The sequence below is a fragment of the Pseudophryne corroboree genome, chromosome 3 (genome assembly GCF_028390025.1).
Source record: "Pseudophryne corroboree isolate aPseCor3 chromosome 3, aPseCor3.hap2, whole genome shotgun sequence".
In the NCBI taxonomy this organism is placed as follows: domain Eukaryota; kingdom Metazoa; phylum Chordata; class Amphibia; order Anura; family Myobatrachidae; genus Pseudophryne; species Pseudophryne corroboree.
In genome coordinates this window covers 440,745,772-440,761,662 of record NC_086446.1, presented here as the reverse complement: position 1 = coordinate 440,761,662, position 15,891 = coordinate 440,745,772, and the positions used below count along the sequence as shown (strand labels likewise).

Here is a 15,891-nt window from a genome sequence, read left to right as displayed (position 1 = left end):
CGACTGAGTTAGCAATGCTTGGTAACCGAGGAGTTGTGGTGATGGCAAGGCAAGGCATCCTGACTCTCCTGCTTTGTTTTGTACACTAAAGTACATGAGTAAGTCTAAAATTAAACATCTGTGGATCATTGGTGGTTCAGTGGTAGAAATCTAGCCGGCCACGTGGGAGGCCGGGTTCAATTCCCGGTCAATACATTCCTGAGTTTTTGCTGATAGGGCAGTGCATTTTGTGAAAGTGAGGACAGCCATTTGCGCTGTGGTGATGCAAGTAAACACTGTTCCACATATAATGGTACAGGAAGAGAAAAAAACAACTGCCCAACATGGAGCTCAAATACATGACCCTAAGATTTATAGTCTTATGCTCTAGCGACTGTGCTAGTCGGGCTTGGTTACGTAGGCTTGGAGGTGATGGCAAGGCAAGGCATCCTGACACTCCTGCTTTGTTTTATACACTAAAGTACATGAGTAAGTGTAAAATTAAGTACCTGTGGAGCATTGGTGGTTCAGTGGTAGAATTCTCGCCTGCCACGCGGGAGGCCCGGGTTCGATTCCCGGCTAATGCAGTCCTGAGTTTTTGCTGATATGGCAGTGCATTTTGTGAAAGTGAGGACAGCCATTTGCGCTGTGGTGATGCAAGTATACACTGTTCCACATACAATGGTAAAGGAAGAGAAAAAAACAACTGCCCAACATGGAGCTCAAATACATGACCCTAAGATTAATAGTCTTATGCTCTAGCGACTGTGCTAGTCGGGCTTTGTTACGTAGGCTTGGAGGTGATGGCAAGGCAAGGCATCCTGACACTCCTGCTTTGTTTAATACACTAAAGTACATGAGTAAGTGTAAAATTAGGCATCTGTGGAGCATTGGTGGTTCAGTGGTAGAATTCTCGACTACCACTCGTGAGGCCCGGAATCGATTCCCGGCCAATGCAGTCCTGAGTTTTTGCTGATATGGCAGTGTATTTTGTGAAAGTGAGGACAGCCATTTGCGCTGTGGTGGTGCATGTATACAGTGTTCCACATACAATGGTACAGGAAAAGAAAAAACATTCAACCAACGTGGGGCTCGAACCCACGACCCTGAGATTAAGAGTCTCATGCTTTACCGACTGAGCTAGCCAGGCTTGGTTGCGAATGTATGGAGGTGATGGCAAGGCAAGGCAAGGCATCCTGACACTCCTGCTTTGTTTCATACACTAAAGTACACGAGTAAGTGTAAAATTAAGTACCTGTGGAGCATTGGTAGTTCAGTGGTAGAATTCTCGCCTGCCACGCGGGAGGTCTGGGTTCGATTCCCGGCCAATGCAGTCCTAAGTTTTTGCTGATATGGCAGTGCATTTTGTGAAAGTGAGGACAGCCATTTGCGCTGTGGTGGTGCAAGTTGACAGTGTTCCACATACAATGGTACAGGAAAAGAAAAAAAACATCCGCCCAATGTAGGGCTCGAACCCACGACCCTGAGATTAAGAGTCTCATGCTTTACCGACTGAGTTAGCAATGCTTGGTAACCGAGGAGTTGTGGTGATGGCAAGGCAAGGCATCCTGACTCTCCTGCTTTGTTTTGTACACTAAAGTACATGAGTAAGTCTAAAATTAAACATCTGTGGAGCATTGGTGGTTCAGTGGTAGAATTCTCGTCTGCCACGCGGGAGGCCTGGGTTCGATTCCCGGCCAATGCAGTCCTGAGTTTTTGCTGATATGGCAGTGCATTTTGTGAAAGTGAGGACAGCCATTTGCGCTGTGGTGATGCAAGTATACACTGTTCCACATACAATGGTAAAGGAAGAGAAAAAAACAACTGCTCAACATGGAGCTCAAATACATGACCCTAAGATTAATAGTCTTATGCTCTAGCGACTGTGCTAGTCGGGCTTGGTTACGTAGGCTTGGAGGTGATGGCAAGGCAAGGCATCCTGACACTCCTGCTTTGTTTTATACACTAAAGTACATGAGTAAGTGTAAAATTAAGTACCTGTGGAGCATTGGTGGTTCAGTGGAAGAATTCTTGTCTGCCACGCGGGAGGCCTGGGTTCGATTCCCGGCCAATGCAGTCCTGAGTTTTTGCTGATATGGCAGTGCATTTTGTGAAAGTGAGGAAAGCCATTTGCGCTGTGGTGGTGCAAGTATACAGTGTTCCACATACAATGGTACAGGAAAAGAAAAAACAGCCGCCCAACGTGGGGCTCGAACCCACGACCCTGAGATTAAGAGTCTCATGCTTTACCGACTGAGTTAGCAATGCTTGGTAACCGAGGAGTTGTGGTGATGGCAAGGCAAGGCATCCTGACTCTCCTGCTTTGTTTTGTACACTAAAGTACATGAGTAAGTCTAAAATTAAGCATCTGTGGATCATTGGTGGTTCAGTGGTAGAAATCTAGCCGGCCACGTGGGAGGCCGGGTTCAATTCCCGGTCAATACATTCCTGAGTTTTTGCTGATAGGGCAGTGCATTTTGTGAAAGTGCTAGTCGGGCTTGGTTACGTAGGCTTGGAGGTGATGGCAAGGCATCTGTGGAGCATTGGTGGTTCAGTGGTAGAATTCTCGCCTGCCACTCGTGAGGCCCGGAATCGATTCCCGGCCAATGCAGTCCTGAGTTTTTGCTGATATGGCAGTGTATTTTGTGAAAGTGAGGACAGCCATTTGCGCTGTGGTGGTGCAAGTTGACAGTGTTCCACATACAATGGTACAGGAAAAGAAAAAACATCCGCCTAACGTGGGAGCTAGCCAGGCTTGGTTGAGAATGTATGGAGGTGATGGCAAGGCATGGCATCCTGACACTCCTGCTTTATTTCATACACTAAAGTACACGAGTAAGTGTAAAGTTAAGTATCTGTGGAGCATTGGTGGTTCAGTGGTAGAATTCTCGCCTGCCACGCGGGAGGCCCGGGTTCGATTTCCGGCCAATGCAGTCCTGACTTTTTGCTGATATGGCAGTGGTACAGGAAAAGAAAAAAACCATCCGACCAATGTGGGGCTCGAACCCACGACCCTGAGATTAAGAGTCTCATGCTTTACCGACTGAGTTAGCAATGCTTGGTAACCGAGGAGTAGTGGTGATGGCAAGGCAAGGCATCCTGACTCTCCTGCTTTGTTTTGTACACTAAAGTACATGAGTAAGTCTAAAATTAAGCATCTGTGGATCATTGGTGGTTCAGTGGTAGAAATCTAGCCGGCCACGTGGGAGGCCGGGTTCAATTCCCGGTCAATACATTCCTGAGTTTTTGCTGATAGGGCAGTGCATTTTGTGAAAGTGAGGACAGCCATTTGCGCTGTGGTGGTGCAAGTATACAGTGTTCCACATACAATGGTACAGGAAAAGAAAAAACATCCACCCAACGTGGGGCTCGAACCCACGACCCTGAGATTAAGAGTCTTATGCTCTACCGACTGAGCTAGCCAACTGCCCAACATGGAGCTCAAATACATGACCCTAAGATTAATAGTCTTATGCTCTAGCGACTGTGCTAGTCGGGCTTGGTTACGTAGGCTTGGAGGTGATGGCAAGGCATCCTGACACTCCTGCTTTGTTTTATACACTAAAGTACATGAGTAAGTGTAAAATTAGGCATCTGTGGAGCATTGGTGGTTCAGTGGTAGAATTCTCGCCTGCCACTCGTGAGGCCCGGAATCGATTCCCGGCCAATGCAGTCCTGAGTTTTTGCTGATATGGCAGAGTATTTTGTGAAAGTGAGGACAGCCATTTGCGCTCTGGTGGTGCAAGTTGACAGTGTTCCACATACAATGGTACAGGAAAAGATAAAACATCCGCCCAACGTGGGGCTCGAACCCACGACCCTGAGATTAAGAGTCTCATGCTCTACCAACTGAGCTAGCCAGGCTTGGTTGAGAATGTATGGAGGTGATGGCAAGGCAAGGCATCCTGACACTCCTGCTTTGTTTCATACACTAAAGTACACAAGTAAGTGTAAAATTAAGTATCTGTGGAGCATTGGTGGTTCAGTGGTAGAATTCTCGCCTGCCACGCGGGAGGCCCGGGTTCGATACTCGGCCAATGCAGTCCTGAGTTTTTGCTGACATGGCAGTGCATTTTGTGAAAGTGAGGACAGCCATTTGCGCTGTGGTGGTGCAAGTTGACAGTGTTCCACATACAATGGTACAGGAAAAGAAAAAAAACATCCGCCCAATGTGGGGCTCGAACCCACGACCCTGAGATTAAGAGTCTCATGCTTTACCGACTGAGTTAGCAATGCTTGGTAACCGAAGAGTTGTGGTGATGGAAAGGGAAGGCATCCTGACTCTCCTGCTTTGTTTTGTACACTAAAGTACATGAGTAAGTTTAAAAATAAGCATCTGTGGATCATTGGTGGTTCAGTGGTAGAAATCTAGCCGGCCACGTGGGAGGCCGGGTTCAATTCCCGGTCAATACATTCCTGAGTTTTTGCTGATAGGGCAGTGCATTTTGTGAAAGTGAGGACAGCCATTTGCGCTGTGGTGATGCAAGTATACACTGTTCCACATACAATGGTACAGGAAGAGAAAAAAACAACTGCCCAACATGGAGCTCAAATACATGACCCTAAGATTAATAGTCTTATGCTCTAGCGACTGTGCTAGTCGGGCATGGTTACGTAGGCTTGGAGGAGATGGCAAGGCAAGGCATCCTGACACTCCGGCTTTGTTTTATACACTAAAGTACATGAGTAAGTGTAAAATTAGGCATCTGTGGAGCATTGGTGGTTCAGTGGTAGAATTATCGCCTGCCACGCGTGAGGCCTGGAATCGATTCCCGGCCAATGCAGTCCTGAGTTTTTGCTGATATGGCAGTGTATTTTGTGAAAGTGAGGACAGCCATTTGCGCTGTGGTGGTGCAAGTATACAGTGTTCCACATACAATGGTACAGGAAAAGAAAAAACATCCGCCCAACGTTGGGCTCGAACCCACGACCCTGAGATTAAGAGTCTCATGCTCTACCGACTGAGCTAGCCAGGCTTGGTTGTGAATGTATGGAGGTGATGGCAAGGCAAGGCATCCTGACACTCCTGCTTTGTTTCATACACTAAAGTACACGAGTAAGTGTAAAATTAAGTATCTGTGGAGCATTGGTGGTTCAGTGGTAGAATTCTCGCCTGCCACGCGGGAGGCCCGGGTTCGATTCCCGGCCAATGCAGTCTTGAGTTTCTGCTGATATGGCAGTGCATTTTGTGAAAGTGAGGACAGCCATTTGCGCTGTGGTGGTGCAAGTTGACAGTGTTCCACATACAATGGTACAGGAAAAGAAAAAAAACATCCGCCCAATGTGGGGATCGAACCCACGACCCTGAGATTAAGAGTCTCATGCTTTACCGACTGAGCTAGCCAGGCTTGGTTGAGCATATATGGAGGTGATGGCAAGGCAAGGCATCCTGACACTCCTGCTTTGTTTCATACACTAAAGTACACGAGTAAGTGTAAAATTAAGTATCTGTGGAGCATTGGTGGTTCAGTGGTAGAATTCTGGCCTGCCACGCGGGAGGCCCGGGTTCGATTCCTGGCCAATGCAGTCCTGAGTTTTTGCTGATATGGCAGTGTATTTTGTGAAAGTGAGGACAGCCATTTGCGCTGTGGTGGTGCAAGTATACAGTGTTCCACATACAATGGTACAGGAAAAGAAAAAACATCCGCCCAACGTGGGGCTCGAACCCACGACCCTGAGATTAAGAGTCTCATGCTCTACCGACTGAGCTAGCCAGGCTTGGTTGAGAATGTATGGAGGTGATGGCAAGGCAAGGCATCCTGACACTTCTGCTTTGTTTCATACACTAAAGTACACGAGTAAGTGTAAAATTAAGTATCTGTGGAGCATTGGTGGTTCAGTGGTAGAATTCTCGCCTGCCACGCGGGAGGCCCGGGTTCGATACCCGGCCAATGCAGTCCTGAGTTTTTGCTGATATGGCAGTGCATTTTGTGAAAGTGAGGACAGCCATTTGCGCTGTGGTGGTGCAAGTTGACAGTGTTCCACATACAATGGTACAGGAAAAGAAAAAAAACATCCGCCCAATGTGGGGCTCGAACCCACGACCCTGAGATTAAGAGTCTCATGCTTTACCGACTGAGTTAGCAATGCTTGGTAACCGAGGAGTTGTGGTGATGGAAAGGGAAGGCATCCTGACTATCCTGCTTTGTTTTGTACACTAAAGTACATGAGTAAGTTTAAAAATAAGCATCTGTGGATCATTGGTGGTTCAGTGGTAGAAATCTAGCCGGCCACGTGGGAGGCCGGGTTCAATTCCCGGTCAATACATTCCTGAGTTTTTGCTGATAGGGCAGTGCATTTTGTGAAAGTGAGGACAGCCATTTGCGCTGTGGTGATGCAAGTATACACTGTTCCACATACAATGGTACAGGAAGAGAAAAAAACAACTGCCCAACATGGAGCTCAAATACATGACCCTAAGATTAATAGTCTTATGCTCTAGCGACTGTGCTAGTCGGGCATGGTTACGTAGGCTTGGAGAAGATGGCAAGGCAAGGCATCCTGACACTCCTGCTTTGTTTTATACACTAAAGTACATGAGTAAGTGTAAAATTAGGCATCTGTGGAGCATTGGTGGTTCAGTGGTAGAATTCTTGCCTGCCACGCGTGAGGCCCGGAATCGATTCCCGGCCAATGCAGTCCTGAGTTTTTGCTGATATGGCAGTGTATTTTGTGAAAGTGAGGACAGCCATTTGCGCTGTGGTGGTGCAAGTATACAGTGTTCCACATACAATGGTACAGGAAAAGAAAAAACATCCGCCCAACGTGGGGCTCGAACCCACGACCCTGAGATTAAGAGTCTCATGCTCTACCAACTGAGCTAGCCAGGCTTGGTTGAAAATGTGTGGAGGTGATGGCAAGGCAAGGCATCCTGACACTCCTGCTTTGTTTCATACACTAAAGTACACGAGTAAGTGTAAAATTAAGCATCTGTGGAGCATTGGTGGTTCAGTGGTACAATTCTCGCCTGCCACGCGGGAGGCCCGGGTTCGATACCCGGCCAATGCAGTCCTGAGTTTTTGCTGATATGGCAGTGCATTTTGTGAAAGTGAGGACAGCCATTTGTGCTGTGGTGGGGCAAGTTGACAGTGTTCCACATACAATGGTACAGGAAAAGAAAAAAAACATCCGCCCAATGTGGGGCTTGAACCCACGACCCTGAGATTAAGAGTCTCATGCTTTACCGACTGAGTTAGCAATGCTTGGTAACCGAGGAGTTGTGGTGATGGCAAGGCAAGGCATCCTGCCTCTCCTGCTTTGTTTTGTACACTAAAGTACATGAGTAAGTTTAAAAATAAGCATCTGTGGATCATTGGTGGTTCAGTGGTAGAAATATAGCCGGCCACGTGGGAGGCCGGGTTCAATTCCCGGTCAATACATTCCTGAGTTTTTGCTGATAGGGCAGTGCATTTTGTGAAAGTGAGGACAGCCATTTGCGCTGTGGTGATGCAAGTATACACTGTTCCACATACAATGGTACAGGAAGAGAAAAAAACAACTGCCCAACATGGAGCTCAAATACATGACCCTAAGATTAATAGTCTTATGCTCTAGCGACTGTGCTAGTCGGGCTAGGTTACGTAGGCTTGGAGGTGATGGCAAGGCAAGGCATCCTGACACTCCTGCTTTGTTTTATACACTAAAGTACATGAGTAAGTGTAAAATTAGGCATCTGTGGAGCATTGGTGGTTCAGTGGTAGAATTCTCGCCTGCCACGCGTGAGGCCCGGAATCGATTCCCGGCCAATGCAGTCCTGAGTTTTTGCTGATATGGCAGTGTATTTTGTGATAGTGAGGATAGCCATTTGCGCTGTGGTGGTGTATACAGTGTTCCACATACAATGGTACAGGAAAAGAAAAAACATCCGCCCAACGTGGGGCTCGAACCCACGACCCTGAGATTAAGAGTCTCATGCTCTACCGACTGAGCTAGCAAGGCTTGGTTGTGAATGTATGGAGGTGATGGCAAGGCAAGGCATCCTGACACTCCTGCTTTGTTTCATACACTAAAGTACACGAGTAAGTGTAAAATTAAGTATCTGTAGAGGATTGGTGGTTCAGTGGTAGAATTCTCGCCTGCAACGCGGGAGCCCCGTGTTCAATTCCCGGCCAATGCAGTCCTGAGTTTTTGCTGATATGGCAGTGCATTTTGTGAAAGTGAGGACAGCCATTTGTGCTGTGGTGGGGCAAGTTGATAGTGTTCCACATACAATGGTACAGGAAAAGAAAAAAAACATCCGCCCAATGTGGGGCTCGAACCCACGACCCTTAGATTAAGAGTCTCATGCTTTACCGACTGAGTTAGCAATGCTTGGTAACCGAGGAGTTGTGGTGATGGCAAGGCAAGGCATCCTGACTCTCCTGCTTTGTTTTGTACACTAAAGTACATGAGTAGGTCTAAAATTAAGCATCTGTGGATCATTGGTGGTTCAGTGGTAGAAATCTAGCCGGCCACGTGGGAGGCCGGGTTCAATTTCCGGTCAATACATTCCTGAGTTTTTGCTGATAGGGCAGTGCATTTTGTGAAAGTGAGGACAGCCATTTGCGCTGTGGTGATGCAAGTATACACTGTTCCACATACAATGGTACAGGAAGAGAAAAAAACAACTGCCCAACATGGAGCTCAAATACATGACCCTAAGATTAATAGTCTTATGCTCTAGCGACTGTGCTAGTCGGGCTTGGTTACTTAGGCTTGGAGGTGATGGCAAGGCAAGGCATCCTGACACTCCTGCTTTGTTTTATACACTAAAGTACATGAGTAAGTGTAAAATTAGGCATCTGTGGAGCATTGGTGGTTCAGTGGTAGAATTCTCGCCTGCCACGCGTGAGGCCCGGAATCGATTCCCGGCCAATGCAGTCCTGAGTTTTTGCTGATATGGCAGTGTATTTTGTGAAAGTGAGGACAGCCATTTGCGCTGTGGTGGTGCAAGTATACAGTGTTCCACATAAAATGGTACAGGAAAAGAAAAAACATCCACCCAACGTGGGGCTCAAACTCACGACCCTGAGATTAAGACTCTCATGCTCTACCGACTGAGCTAGCCAGGCTTGGTTGAGAATGTATGGAGGTGATGGCAAGGCAAGGCATCCTGACACTCCTGCTTTGTTTCATACACTAAAGTACACGAGTAAGTGTAAAATTAAGTATCTGTGGAGCATTAGTGGTTCAGTGGTAGAATTCTCACCTGCCACGCGGGAGGCCCGGGTTCGATTCCCGGCCAATGCAGTCCTGAGTTTTTGCTGATATGGCAGTGCATTTTGTAAAAGTGAGGACAGCCATTTGTGCTGTGGTGGGGCAAGTTGACAGTGTTCCACATACAATGGTACAGGAAAAGAAAAAAAATATCCGCCCAATGTGGGGCTCAAACCCACGACCCTGAGATTAAGAGTCTCATGCTTTACCGACTGAGTTAGCAATGCTTGGTAACCGAGGAGTTGTGGTGATGGAAAGGGAAGGCATCCTGACTCTCCTGCTTTGTTTTATACACTAAAGTACATGAGTAAGTGTAAAATTAGGCATCTGTGGAGCATTGGTGGTTCAGTGGTAGAATTCTCGCCTGCCACGCGTGAGGCCCGGAATCGATTCCCGGCCAATGCAGTCCTGAGTTTTTGCTGATATGGCAGTGTATTTTGTGAAAGTGAGGACAGCCATTTGCGCTGTGGTGGTGTATACAGTGTTCCACATACAATGGTACAGGAAAAGAAAAAACATCCGCCCAACGTGGGGCTCGAACCCACGACCCTGAGATTAAGAGTCTCATGCTCTACCGACTGAGCTAGCCAGGCTTGGTTGTGAATGTATGGAGGTGATGGCAAGGCAAGGCATCCTGACACTCCTGCTTTGTTTCATACACTAAAGTACACGAGTAAGTGTAAAATTAAGTATCTGTGGAGCATTGGTGGTTCAGTGGTAGAATTCTCGCCTGCCACGCGGGAGCCCTGTGTTCAATTCCCGGCCAATGCAGTCCTGAGTTTTTGCTGATATGGCAGTGCATTTTGTGAAAGTGAGGTCAGCCATTTGTGCTGTGGTGGGGCAAGTTGATAGTGTTCCACATACAATGGTACAGGAAAAGAAAAAAACATCTGCCCAATGTGGGGCTCGAACCCACGACCCTGAGATTAAGAGTCTCATGCTTTACCGACTGAGTTAGCAATGCTTGGTAACCGAGGAGTTGTGGTGATGGCAAGGCAAGGCATCCTGACTCTCCTGCTTTGTTTTGTACACTAAAGTACATGAGTAAGTCTAAAATTAAGCATCTGTGGATCATTGGTGGTTCAGTGGTAGAAATCTAGCCGGCCACGTGGGAGGCCGGGTTCAATTTCTGGTCAATACATTCCTGAGTTTTTGCTGATAGGGCAGTGCATTTTGAGAAAGTGAGGACAGCCATTTGCGCTGTGGTGATGCAAGTATACACTGTTCCACATACAATGGTACAGGAAGAGAAAAAAACAACTGCCCAACATGGAGCTCAAATACATGACCCTAAGATTAATAGTCTTATGCTCTAGTGACTGTGCTAGTCGGGCTTGGTTACTTAGGCTTGGAGGTGATGGCAAGTCAAGGCATCCTGACACTCCTGCTTTGTTTTATACACTAAAGTACATGAGTAAGTGTAAAATTAGGCATCTGTGGAGCATTGGTGGTTCAGTGGTAGAATTCTCGCCTGCCACGCGTGAGGCCCGGAATCAATTCCCGGCCAATGCAGTCCTGAGTTTTTGCTGATATGGCAGTGTATTTTGTGAAAGTGAGGACAGCCATTTGCGCTGTGGTGGTGCAAGTTTACAGTGTTCCACATACAATGGTACAGGAAAAGAAAAAACATCCGCCCAACGTGGGGCTCGAACTCACGACCCTGAGATTAAGACTCTCATGCTCTACCGACTGAGCTAGCCAGGCTTGGGTGAGAATGTATGGAGGTGATGGCAAGGCAAGGCATCCTGACACTCCTGCTTTGTTTCATACACTAAAGTACACGAGTAAGTGTAAAATTAAGTATCTGTGGAGCATTAGTGGTTCAGTGGTAGAATTATCGCCTGCCACGTGGGAGGCCCGGGTTCGATTCCCGGCCAATGCAGTCCTGAGTTTTTGCTGATATGGCAGTGCATTTTGTAAAAGTGAGGACAGCCATTTGTGCTGTGGTGGGGCAAGTTGACAGTGTTCCACATACAATGGTACAGGAAAAGAAAAAAAACATCCGCCCAATGTGGGGCTCAAACCCACGACCCTGAGATTAAGAGTCTCTAGCTTTACCGACTGAGTTAGCAATGCTTGGTAACCGAGGAGTTGTGGTGATGGCAAGGCAAGGCATCCTGACTCTCCTGCTTTGTTTTGTACACTAAAGTACATGAGTAAGTCTAAAATTAAGCATCTGTGGATCATTGGTGGTTCAGTGGTAGAAATCTAGCCAGCCACGTGGGAGGCCGGGTTCAATTCCCGGTCAATACATTCCTGAGTTTTTGCTGATAGGGCAGTGCATTTTGTGAAAGTGAGGACAGCCATTTGCGCTGTGGTGATGCAAGTATACACTGTTCCACATACAATGGTACAGGAAGAGAAAAAAACAACTGCCCAACATGGAGCTCAAATACATGACCCTAAGATTAATAGTCTTATGCTCTAGCAACTGTGCTAGTCGGGCTTGGTTACGTAGGCTTGGAGGTGATGGCAAGGCAAGGCATCTTGACACTCCTGCTTTGTTTTATACACTAAAGTACATGAGTAAGTGTAAATTTAGGCATCTGTGGAGCATTGGTGGTTCAGTGGTAGAATTCTCGCCTGCCACGCGTGAGGCCCGGAATCGATTCCCGGCCAATGCAGTCCTGAGTTTTTGCTGATATGGCAGTGTATTTTGTGAAAGTGAGGACAGCCATTTGCGCTGTGGTGGTGCAAGTATACAGTGTTCCACATACAATGGTACAGGAAAAGAAAAAACATCCTCCCAACGTGGGGCTCGAACCCACAACCCTGAGATTAAGAGTCTCATGCTCTACCGACTGAGCTAGCCAGGCTTGGTTGAGAATGTATGGAGGTGATGGCAAGGCAAGGCATCCTGACACTCCTGCTTTGTTTCATACACTAAAGTACATGAGTAAGTGTAAAATTAAGTATCTGTGGAGCATTGGTGGTTCAGTGGTAGAATTCTCGCCTGCCACGCGGGAGGCCTGGGTTCGATACCCGGCCAATGCAGTCCTGAGTTTTTGCTGATATGGCAGTGCATTTTGTGAAAGTGAGGACAGCCATTTGCGCTGTGGCGGTGCAAGTTGACAGTGTTCCACATACAATGGTACAGGAAAAGAAAAAAAACATCCACCCAATGTGGGGCTCGAACCCACGACCCTGAGATTAAGAGTCTCATGCTTTACCGACTGAGTTAGCAATGCTTGGTAACCGAGGAGTTGTGGTGATGGAAAGGGAAGGCATCCTGACTCTCCTGCTTTGTTTTGTACACTAAAGTACATGAGTAAGTTTAAAAATAAGCATCTGTGGATCATTGGTGGTTCAGTGGTAGAAATCTAGCCGGCCACGTGGGAGGCCGGGTTCAATTCCCGGTCAATACATTCCTGAGTTTTTGCTGATAGGGCAGTGCATTTTGTGAAAGTGAGGACAGCCATTTGCGCTGTGGTGATGCAAGTATACACTGTTCCACATACAATGGTACAGGAAGAGAAAAAAACAACTGCCCAACATGGAGCTCAAATACATGACCCTAAGATTAATAGTCTTATGCTCTAGCGACTGTGCTAGTCGGGCATGGTTACGTAGGCTTGGAGGAGATGGCAAGGCAAGGCATCCTGACCCTCCTGCTTTGTTTCATACACTAAAGTACACGAGTAAGTGTAAAATTAAGTGTCTGTGGAGCATTGGTGGTTCAGTGGTAGAATTCTCGCCTGCCACGCGGGAGGCCCGGGTTCGATTCCCGGCCAATGCAGTCCTGAGTTTTTGCTGATATGGCAGTGCATTTTGTGAAAGTGAGGACAGCCATTTGTGCTGTGGTGGGGTAAGTTGACAGTGTTCCACATACAATGGTACAGGAAAAGAAAAAAAACATCCGCCCAATGTGGGGCTCGAACCCACGACCCTGAGATTAAGAGTCTCAAGCTTTACCGACTGAGTTAGCAATGCTTGGTAACCGAGGAGTTGTGGTGATGGCAAGGCAAGGCATCCTGCCTCTCCTGCTTTGTTTTGTACACTAAAGTACATGAGTAAGTCTAAAATTAAGCATCTGTGGATCATTGGTGGTTCAGTGGTAGAAATCTAGCCGGCCACGTGGGAGGCCGGGTTCAATTCCCGGTCAATACATTCCTGAGTTTTTGCTGATAGGGCAGTGCATTTTGTGAAAGTGAGGACAGCCATTTGCGCTGTGGTGATGCAAGTATACACTGTTCCACATACAATGGTACAGGAAGAGAAAAAAACAACTGCCCAACATGGAGCTCAAATACATGACCCTAAGATTAATAGTCTTATGATCTAGCGACTGTGCTAGTCGGGCTTGGTTACTTAGGCTTGGAGGTGATGGCAAGGCAAGGCATCCTGACACTCCTGCTTTGTTTTATACACTAAAGTACATGAGTAAGTGTAAAATTAGGCATCTGTGGAGCATTGGTGGTTCAGTGGTAGAATTCTCGCCTGCCACGCGTGAGACCCGGAATTGATTCCAGGCCAATGCAGTCCTGAGTTTTTGCTGATATGGCAGTGTATTTTGTGAAAGTGAGGACAGCCATTTGCGCTGTGGTGGTGTATACAGTGTTCCACATACAATGGTACAGGAAAAGAAAAAACATCCGCCCAACGTGGGGCTCGAACCCACGACCCTGAGATTAAGAGTCTCATGCTCTACCGACTGAGCTAGCCAGGCTTGGTTGTGAATGTATGGAGATGATGGCAAGGCAAGGCATCCTGACACTCCTGCTTTGTTTCATACACTAAAGTACACGAGTAAGTGTAAAATTAAGAATCTGTGGAGCATTGGTGGTTCAGTGGTAGAATTCTCGCCTGCCACGCGGGAGCCCCGTGTTCAATTCCCAGCCAATGCAGTCCTGAGTTTTTGCTGATATGGCAGTGCATTTTGTGAAAATGAGGACAGCCATTTGTGCTGTGGTGGGGCAAGTTGATAGTGTTCCACATACAATGGTACAGGAAAAGAAAAAAAACATCCGCCCAATGTGGGGCTCGAACCCACGACCCTGAGATTAAGAGTCTCATGCTTTACCGACTGAGTTAGCAATGCTTGGTAACCGAGGAGTTGTGGTGATGGCAAGGCAAGGCATCCTGACTCTCCTGCTTTGTTTTGTACACTAAAGTACATGAGTAAGTCTAAAATTAAGCATCTGTGGATCATTGGTGGTTCAGTGGTAGAAATCTAGCCGGCCACGTGGGAGGCCGGGTTCAATTTCCGGTCAATACATTCCTGAGTTTTTGCTGATAGGGCAGTGCATTTTGTGAAAGTGAGGACAGCCATTTGCGCTGTGGTGATGCAAGTATACAGTGTTCCACATACAATGGTACAGGAAAAGAAAAAACATCCGCCCAACGTGGGGCTCGAACTCACGACCCTGAGATTAAGACTCTCATGCTCTACCGACTGAGCTAGCCAGGCTTGGTTGAGAATGTATGGAGGTGATGGCAAAGCAAGGCATCCTGACACTCCTGCTTTGTTTCATACACTAAAGTACACGAGTAAGTGTAAAATTAAGTATCTGTGGAGCATTAGTGGTTCAGTGGTAGAATTCTCACCTGCCACGCGGGAGGCCCGGGTTCGATTCCCGGCCAATGCAGTCCTGAGTTTTTGCTGATATGGCAGTGCATTTTGTAAAAGTGAGGACAGCCATTTGTGCTGTGGTGGGGCAAGTTGACAGTGTTCCACATACAATGGTACAGGAAAAGAAAAAAAACATCCGCCCAATGTGGGGCTCAAACCCACGACCCTGAGATTAAGAGTCTCATGCTTTACCGACTGAGTTAGCAATGCTTGGTAACCGAGGAGTTGTGGGGATGGAAAGGGAAGGCATCCTGACTCTCCTGCTTTGTTTTATACACTAAAGTACATGAGTAAGTGTAAAATTAGGCATCTGTGGAGCATTGGTGGTTCAGTGGTAGAATTCTCGCCTGCCACGCGTGAGGCCCGGAATCGATTCCCGGCCAATGCAGTCCTGAGTTTTTGCTGATATGGCAGTGTATTTTGTGAAAGTGAGGACAGCCATTTGCGCTGAAATGGTGTATACAGTGTTCCACATACAATGGTACAGGAAAAGAAAAAACATCCGCCCAATGTGGGGCTCAAACCCACGACCCTGAGATTAAGAGTCTCTAGCTTTACCGACTGAGTTAGCAATGCTTGGTAACCGAGGAGTTGTGGTGATGGCAAGGCAAGGCATCCTGACTCTCCTGCTTTGTTTTGTACACTAAAGTACATGAGTAAGTCTAAAATTAAGCATCTGTGGATCATTGGTGGTTCAGTGGTAGAAATCTAGCCGGCCACGTGGGAGGCCGGGTTCAATTCCCGGTCAATACATTCCTGAGTTTTTGCTGATAGGGCAGTGCATTTTGTGAAAGTGAGGACAGCCATTTGCGCTGTGGTGATGCAAGTATACACTGTTCCACATACAATGGTACAGGAAGAGAAAAAAACAACTGCCCAACATGGAGCTCAAATACATGACCCTAAGATTAATAGTCTTATGCTCTAGCAACTGTGCTAGTCGGGCTTGGTTACGTAGGCTTGGAGGTGATGGCAAGGCAAGGCATCTTGACACTCCTGCTTTGTTTTATACACTAAAGTACATGAGTAAGTGTAAATTTAGGCATCTGTGGAGCATTGGTGGTTCAGTGGTAGAATTCTCGCCTGCCACGCGTGAGGCCCGGAATCGATTCCCGGCCAATGCAGTCCTGAATTTTTGCTGATATGGC

At 47.2% G+C, this 15,891-nt stretch overlaps 26 non-coding genes across 26 annotated transcripts; 17 read left to right on the top strand and 9 right to left on the bottom strand.

The window, feature by feature from the left end:
- The first annotated feature begins 495 nt into the window (after positions 1-495).
- On the top strand, positions 496-566 carry TRNAG-GCC (transfer RNA glycine (anticodon GCC)). The gene has a single exon. It is a non-coding gene; the product is annotated as a tRNA-Gly (tRNA).
- Positions 567-866: 300 nt separating this feature from the next.
- Positions 867-937, top strand: TRNAG-ACC (transfer RNA glycine (anticodon ACC)). Its single transcript has one exon. It is a non-coding gene; the product is annotated as a tRNA-Gly (tRNA).
- A 304-nt stretch (positions 938-1,241) lies between these two features.
- On the top strand, positions 1,242-1,312 carry TRNAG-GCC (transfer RNA glycine (anticodon GCC)). The gene has a single exon. It is a non-coding gene; the product is annotated as a tRNA-Gly (tRNA).
- A 301-nt stretch (positions 1,313-1,613) lies between these two features.
- TRNAG-GCC (transfer RNA glycine (anticodon GCC)) lies at positions 1,614-1,684 on the top strand. The gene has a single exon. It is a non-coding gene; the product is annotated as a tRNA-Gly (tRNA).
- A 300-nt stretch (positions 1,685-1,984) lies between these two features.
- On the top strand, positions 1,985-2,055 carry TRNAG-GCC (transfer RNA glycine (anticodon GCC)). Its single transcript has one exon. It is a non-coding gene; the product is annotated as a tRNA-Gly (tRNA).
- Positions 2,056-2,841: 786 nt separating this feature from the next.
- On the top strand, positions 2,842-2,912 carry TRNAG-GCC (transfer RNA glycine (anticodon GCC)). Its single transcript has one exon. It is a non-coding gene; the product is annotated as a tRNA-Gly (tRNA).
- An 858-nt stretch (positions 2,913-3,770) lies between these two features.
- Positions 3,771-3,843, bottom strand: TRNAK-CUU (transfer RNA lysine (anticodon CUU)). Its single transcript has one exon. It is a non-coding gene; the product is annotated as a tRNA-Lys (tRNA).
- Positions 3,844-3,950: 107 nt separating this feature from the next.
- TRNAG-GCC (transfer RNA glycine (anticodon GCC)) lies at positions 3,951-4,021 on the top strand. Its single transcript has one exon. It is a non-coding gene; the product is annotated as a tRNA-Gly (tRNA).
- An 861-nt stretch (positions 4,022-4,882) lies between these two features.
- On the bottom strand, positions 4,883-4,955 carry TRNAK-CUU (transfer RNA lysine (anticodon CUU)). Its single transcript has one exon. It is a non-coding gene; the product is annotated as a tRNA-Lys (tRNA).
- A 107-nt stretch (positions 4,956-5,062) lies between these two features.
- On the top strand, positions 5,063-5,133 carry TRNAG-GCC (transfer RNA glycine (anticodon GCC)). Its single transcript has one exon. It is a non-coding gene; the product is annotated as a tRNA-Gly (tRNA).
- A 121-nt stretch (positions 5,134-5,254) lies between these two features.
- TRNAK-CUU (transfer RNA lysine (anticodon CUU)) lies at positions 5,255-5,327 on the bottom strand. Its single transcript has one exon. It is a non-coding gene; the product is annotated as a tRNA-Lys (tRNA).
- A 107-nt stretch (positions 5,328-5,434) lies between these two features.
- Positions 5,435-5,505, top strand: TRNAG-GCC (transfer RNA glycine (anticodon GCC)). Its single transcript has one exon. It is a non-coding gene; the product is annotated as a tRNA-Gly (tRNA).
- Positions 5,506-5,624: 119 nt separating this feature from the next.
- On the bottom strand, positions 5,625-5,697 carry TRNAK-CUU (transfer RNA lysine (anticodon CUU)). Its single transcript has one exon. It is a non-coding gene; the product is annotated as a tRNA-Lys (tRNA).
- Positions 5,698-5,804: 107 nt separating this feature from the next.
- TRNAG-GCC (transfer RNA glycine (anticodon GCC)) lies at positions 5,805-5,875 on the top strand. The gene has a single exon. It is a non-coding gene; the product is annotated as a tRNA-Gly (tRNA).
- Positions 5,876-6,736: 861 nt separating this feature from the next.
- On the bottom strand, positions 6,737-6,809 carry TRNAK-CUU (transfer RNA lysine (anticodon CUU)). The gene has a single exon. It is a non-coding gene; the product is annotated as a tRNA-Lys (tRNA).
- Positions 6,810-6,916: 107 nt separating this feature from the next.
- TRNAG-GCC (transfer RNA glycine (anticodon GCC)) lies at positions 6,917-6,987 on the top strand. The gene has a single exon. It is a non-coding gene; the product is annotated as a tRNA-Gly (tRNA).
- An 857-nt stretch (positions 6,988-7,844) lies between these two features.
- On the bottom strand, positions 7,845-7,917 carry TRNAK-CUU (transfer RNA lysine (anticodon CUU)). Its single transcript has one exon. It is a non-coding gene; the product is annotated as a tRNA-Lys (tRNA).
- A 107-nt stretch (positions 7,918-8,024) lies between these two features.
- TRNAC-GCA (transfer RNA cysteine (anticodon GCA)) lies at positions 8,025-8,095 on the top strand. The gene has a single exon. It is a non-coding gene; the product is annotated as a tRNA-Cys (tRNA).
- Positions 8,096-9,136: 1,041 nt separating this feature from the next.
- On the top strand, positions 9,137-9,207 carry TRNAG-GCC (transfer RNA glycine (anticodon GCC)). Its single transcript has one exon. It is a non-coding gene; the product is annotated as a tRNA-Gly (tRNA).
- A 487-nt stretch (positions 9,208-9,694) lies between these two features.
- TRNAK-CUU (transfer RNA lysine (anticodon CUU)) lies at positions 9,695-9,767 on the bottom strand. Its single transcript has one exon. It is a non-coding gene; the product is annotated as a tRNA-Lys (tRNA).
- A 107-nt stretch (positions 9,768-9,874) lies between these two features.
- TRNAG-GCC (transfer RNA glycine (anticodon GCC)) lies at positions 9,875-9,945 on the top strand. The gene has a single exon. It is a non-coding gene; the product is annotated as a tRNA-Gly (tRNA).
- A 1,972-nt stretch (positions 9,946-11,917) lies between these two features.
- Positions 11,918-11,990, bottom strand: TRNAK-CUU (transfer RNA lysine (anticodon CUU)). The gene has a single exon. It is a non-coding gene; the product is annotated as a tRNA-Lys (tRNA).
- Positions 11,991-12,097: 107 nt separating this feature from the next.
- TRNAG-GCC (transfer RNA glycine (anticodon GCC)) lies at positions 12,098-12,168 on the top strand. The gene has a single exon. It is a non-coding gene; the product is annotated as a tRNA-Gly (tRNA).
- Positions 12,169-12,839: 671 nt separating this feature from the next.
- TRNAG-GCC (transfer RNA glycine (anticodon GCC)) lies at positions 12,840-12,910 on the top strand. The gene has a single exon. It is a non-coding gene; the product is annotated as a tRNA-Gly (tRNA).
- Positions 12,911-13,767: 857 nt separating this feature from the next.
- TRNAK-CUU (transfer RNA lysine (anticodon CUU)) lies at positions 13,768-13,840 on the bottom strand. The gene has a single exon. It is a non-coding gene; the product is annotated as a tRNA-Lys (tRNA).
- Positions 13,841-14,688: 848 nt separating this feature from the next.
- Positions 14,689-14,759, top strand: TRNAG-GCC (transfer RNA glycine (anticodon GCC)). The gene has a single exon. It is a non-coding gene; the product is annotated as a tRNA-Gly (tRNA).
- Positions 14,760-15,891: the final 1,132 nt, after the last annotated feature.